Below are 6,000 nucleotides of genomic sequence, written 5' to 3'. Positions count from 1 at the left end.
CATTATTTTGTTTCAGCATCAGTCCTATACATAGCAACCTGTGACGAATGCTATTGAACTAATTGGATCTTCTGGATAAATATGCATAGGGCATCTGGATAAACTAAAGAAGCTGGGGATTTTTAGTCCTTCTGGATAATAAAGAACTTCTGACATTATTAGCTCATTAGAGCTCTGAGATATGTTTTTTGAGATGGGAAATCCATGGATGGTGCAGCTCCATCTGATTTGCCCCCTGCAAGTTAAATTTGCCTGTTTTTACCCATTGCCTCTATTCTCCTTCAACTCATGGCCTTTGGATGCTTCTTAATTTCATTCTCCCTAACCACACTATTGTCTTCCTTGATGTGGCTGCTGCATTTGCATCTTTAAAAGACAAGGCAGGAATGAAATGTCAGAGTTCCCTGACGTTTTATTCCTGCCATGTATTTCATTGGGAGGAGTAAAATGTCAAGTAAATGGCAATTACACAATGAATACATGACATTTTATATAGTTGATGGATAAGCAGAAGGGAAAAATCACAAAAACGGCATCTTTGCTGATGAGAAGGCAAAGAAGAAATTGCTGAGGAATGGAGCAAAGAAAATATTGTACTTCATTTTTTTTAAGTGGTCATGGTTCACTCAATATTCTTGATACAATTTTCAAATAATTTGATGTGTGGCATTTTAGGAGCATGAAGAAGAGTGATTGAAGGGCATAGAAGAGAGGTAAGAATTTTAATTTCTTTATATGGATTTTTGACACAGACTTGACTGACAAAACTAGCAAATTTGAATTCTACAGCGTTAGCCATATAAGCTCTTACTTACACCCATTACATCTGTGTTGCTGGATTCAGTGACCTGCACATAACCTTTAAGAAGAAAAGATAAATAACCACATCCAGTTATTCAAAGGGCATTGGGATCAAGAAGAATCATGAAACTGTTTCATGTGGCCAAAGCTGGCTCCACTATTATCAAATAGGGGTGGATGAAACCACAGTGAGGCAGCACAGTGCAGAGGGCTTTACTGTATATTTTAAGATATTAATATACAGAGGAAGAGTATGTTCTATTAATGGCAAAGGGAGCATGAATCAAAATGTTCACATCAAAATGCCTATTTCAAGGTGGCTCTCATGATTTGCACCTTTATTATTGCATCTTATCCAATCTTCCTTTTTTTTATGATGCCCTAGGACCATTTAAATAATGCAATGTCCCAGTCCAGGTTATCAATGTTTCCATTACTGTAAATGTGATTGTTGTCATTAACTTCATCTGCAGTTCATAATTGAACTGCCTGTTGCATTTTCTAAGGATGCCCAATATAAATATTACAGATTACTAAAACTACTTCCTCTTGTTCATTAGTAATATGACACAATCAGAAAACATGATTGATGTTTGTGATTTTTCTTCCTACAGCACATTATTCAGCATGCTAGATGTTATCCTGTAGGCTGTTGCTCAGTGGCTAGGAGAATCATCCACCATTTTCTCTTTTAATATTCCCATTACAAATCTGTCAAAGAGATTGACACTAATGAAATTGCTAGTTAAGGGCAAGTACTAGCTGCACTTTTGTCAATGGAAGTAATTAAGGTGGACAGTCTTGGTTATAACACTCAGGGAAGCATCACAAAACTCTGATTTGATTCTCTGCCTGATAAAAAACATTCCATCGTAGTGCAATTTTTTTACGTGCTATTAGCTGAACAGCTAAAACATGCAGTGAAAGGGAACACATACCTCCATTAATTTAACACATGGTATCATTTTAATTTTTAATAAAGCCTATGGCACGATTACTTCATTCTTGTTGGTTTAAAACATCTGTTTTTTCAAAATATGTCATAATATTTTTGTCATAGGTTTTATCTTGGGTGTGTGTGTTTGGATATATTAAAAAGAAGTGGATGATTCAGATGGAATGAATGGATGGAGTACTTGAATTGGAAGAATGAGAAAGCTGGGGGCAAGAGTTGGAGCCCCCCCTCACTGAGTGTGCAAACAGAAGCAGGTGGGTGCTCGATTATGACCCCCGGCTTGGTTTAGGTGAGATGTATGGCCTGCCAGGAAGGGGAAGGGCTGGTGGGATGGGAGAGGGGATCTCTGTGGGATGGGAGAGCCAGAGTATGATAGATAGGGTGGGCTGTTGCCCGGATGGGGGGGAACGCAGTGGGGTAGCGAAAATGGAGCTCCACCCCAGAACACCCAATTTGCACTGAAAGATGTTGAAAGAAAATGCAGGGTGTCTTGCATAAACCATGCCCACAGTGTGATAGTAAAAAGTTTTGTAGCTCTTCACTGATTACAGAGATGACTGGGAGAGGTAGGTTTGGAGGAGCCAATTTGCACTGAAAGATGTTGAAAGAAAATGCAGGGTGTCTTGCATAAACCATGCCCACAGTGTGATAGTAAAAAGTTTTGTACCTCTTCACTGATTACAGAGATGACTGGGAGAGGTAGGTTTGGAGGAGCCAGGGGTTGGCTGCTCATGGGGAACTAGGACTTGCTGTCTTAGAGCAAATACTTGTTCCAGCTCCTCTGATTCTGGTTTATTGGGCTCACTTCATATAGCTAGCAACAGGGGATGTCAAGGCCCTGGCCTCAGGCTGCTGCTGCTTAATGCCAGGTCTGTTGTCGACAAGACTCCTCTCATTAGAGATTTACTCTTGGATGAGAGGGATGATTTGGCATATATAACTGAGACCTGACTGGGCCATGAGGGAGGTGTTACCTTCTCTGAGAGGTTTCAGGTGTTACATCAGCCATGACTCCAGGGAAGGGGTGGAGGAGTGGCAATTATAGTCCAGAAGAGTATTTGTCCTTGCAGGGTCCCTGCCCCAGAGTTTGCTAGGTGTGAATCTCTCCCTTTGAGGTTGGACTCCTGGGTTCAGTTGGGTTTGTTGTTGATGTACCTGCCTCCCAGCTGCATTACAATACCTGCCTGCATTGTTAGAGGCAGTAGCCGGGCTGGCCGTGGAATTCCCCAGAGTTATGGTGCTGGGGGACTCCAACTTACTGTTGCTCAGTGAATCCTCAAATGCGGTTCAGGAGTTCATGGCTTTCATGACAACCATGGACCTGTCCCAAGTAGTTAAGGGTCTGAGTCATGGGGAAGGAACACATACTTGTCCTAGTGTTCCTCTCGGGGCAGTGGAGATGTGATCTGGAATTAAGGTGTATAGATCTTCTCCCTTGTCATGTTCAGATCATTTCCTGCTGAGGCTGGACTTTAAGGCACCACTCCTCTACCGCAGGTGAGGTGGAGTAAGTTAAGTGGTTCTGCCCCAGATGTCTAATGGACCCTGAAGGGTTCCAGGCTGAATCCCTGGTGGTTTCCTAGAATAAGAATGTTTCCTAGCATTAGAATGTTGTGACATATGTCAAGTTTACAGAAATTATAAATATAGAAATGAAACAAAAAAAAATATTTGAGAAGTGGCATCATTAGTATATATATAAGGAACATAATATCAGTTGGCCAAATATAAATTAGTGAGGATAAGAGACATTCAGAGAACTGTATCAGAGGGAGGAAGAGGAAATAGAAGGGGGAGATAGAGGAGTGGGGAAAAAGTAGAAAATATAAAGAGTTAATAGAGAGATGATGAATAGAGGGAAGGAGAAGGGGAAGAGAAGGAGTAAGAAAGTAGAAAGGGGATGAAGAGAGTGTTGAGTCAAATTGAAGAATAGGAGTTGAAAAAGGTGCAAAATAAGATATTGGTTAATGAAATATTGAAAATGGATATGTATCTTATTGATACATTTTAAGGCGTATGTGTTTTGTTATAAAAATGGAATTTGTGGAAAAAATATTTTCTTAAAAAAACAACAAAACAAAATAAGAACTCTTCCATACCACAGTGCTTTCCTGTTTCAATTAAGCAAATATTGTAGAATTATTGTGTCTTCAAGAGCTATTCTGTCAATGTAAGAAATGAAAAAAATAAAGCTTAGACCAATATGCATGCATATTACATTTTTGCAGGTTTTATTTTATGTAACCAACTGTAAAAAGAAATGCACTGAAAATCTCTATATAATTTTTAAGCCGGATTCTGTAAATCTTGGGGGGGGGAAAGATTGCATTACATTGTGGTCTTGCAGCTATAAAATATTTACACAGTGCTGAAAAAGATGAATTCCTCACATAAAAACATACATGCACAAACATATAATATTCCAACAGCTAAATATACTGTATATCTGGCATATTTTTATAACAACATGCAGCCAGCTGCTTTAATAAGTAATTTATGTCTCTTGCATCTTAGGATATAGCGTGTGCATGTAGTTATCATATGCATCACCTATATAAACCATATTTGAATAATATGCTCAATATATATCTTTTTGTATGCATTTTTTCATATAAGTTTTATTTAAGTACAATTTACTGTTCTTTCTTTGAATCTTCTCAACACAGTGAAAAAATTCCAAAGTTTTGTAGCAAAACCTTAAAATGTCTCAGGACTTAATTTGTTATACTGTAACCTATTTAGGGTGACCATTGATAAATATCTCCCTTGATAAAAATCTATTCTATTTATAAAAATATGCAGATGTCTATTGCTAGGACACTTCATGGCCACATTTTTTTAATCAGATAAATATGTGATGTGTGAAATATTTTATCTGTTCCAATATATTCTTCAGTTCCCATTTTAAAGATGCTGAAGTCAGTTGGGGGAGGAGTTTAATGTTTAGTTCATTTAATATTGTCACTGCTGCCTAACTCTCCTATTATGATGTCCTAGTATGGTTGGGTAATAGTAAGCAATATTTTTTTATCGTTTAACAATCATTGTGTATGAAAGGGGTCCTTGGTGCTCTCTGAGCTTGCTTGATTTCTTGTAGAAGTTTCATTACCTAACTAGCCTGATCACCTCGAGGCTTGATTACTCCAATGCACTCTGTCTACATGGGGCTCCCTTTGAAGAGCATTCAAAGATTTTAGTTAGTCCAGAACGCAGCCGCACAAGCCCTAACGGGTGTACCTAGATACACCTATATTCAGGGGCGGGCTATCATTCCCAGCCCTACCAGAATGGGAGGTAGTGCATGCCCCCACCCCTGCATGCCCCTGCACCATGCGTGCATGCGCCGCCCATGCGGGATTCAATATCTGCACATGCGCAGAAGCAAAAAAGACCCCGGAAATAGCCTAAAAAAGGGTAAGTGGCCACTTGCTGCTGCCATTCGCTCCACTTGCCACCATTCGCTCTCCAACCCATGCACCTGTCACGGTGGTTCCCTGCCGCCTTTTGCCCTGCCTGCCCCGGCGTCTCTCACAGCAGCAGCTGCCTGCAGATGGTGGCCACCTTTTGTTCTTCCTGCCCTGGCACCTCTCGCAGCAGCGGCTGCCTGTAGCTGCCAGCCACCTTTTGCCCTGCCCGCCCTGGTGCCTCTCATGGCAGCGGCTGCCTGCAGCCTCCGGCCACCTTTTGCCCTGCCAGCCCCAATGCCTCTCGCAGTAGCGGCTCACCACCACCACACACTTCCGCCTGCCATACCATGCTGCGAGTGGCCCGCCCAGTTCTTACTTTGCCTGCAGGGGCACTGCGGGCATGGTGCTGCCAGAGATGGGCAGTAGCCAGAACGGCATGCGGGCATCCTTTTGGCAGTAAAAATTTCAGGCTTCTTTGCTTCCGCACATGCGCAAAAGCATAAAAGCCAGTAATTTCTTACTGGAATCGCTCTGGTTGCTCGTGCATGCGCGTGCATGAGCAGCTGGAACTGGAATGGGCCTACGCGCTCCGCTTTCCCCAGCTGAGCGATCATTCTGGGCATTCCACCCCTACCTATATTACTCCAACATGCCACAGGCTGCACTGGCTTCCGATTGATCTCTGAGCAAAATTCAAAATGTTGGTTATTACCTATAAAGCCCTACATGGCTTTGGGCCAGATTACTTACAGGACCATCTTCTGCCTCACACATCCCAGTGACCGATGAGATCCCACAGATCTCTGGGTCCAATTGGCCAAACAATACCAACTGGCA

Source organism: Erythrolamprus reginae, chromosome 3 (assembly GCF_031021105.1).
Source record: "Erythrolamprus reginae isolate rEryReg1 chromosome 3, rEryReg1.hap1, whole genome shotgun sequence".
In the NCBI taxonomy this organism is placed as follows: Eukaryota; Metazoa; Chordata; class Lepidosauria; order Squamata; family Dipsadidae; genus Erythrolamprus; species Erythrolamprus reginae.
Note: the sequence above shows the minus strand (reverse complement) of the source record.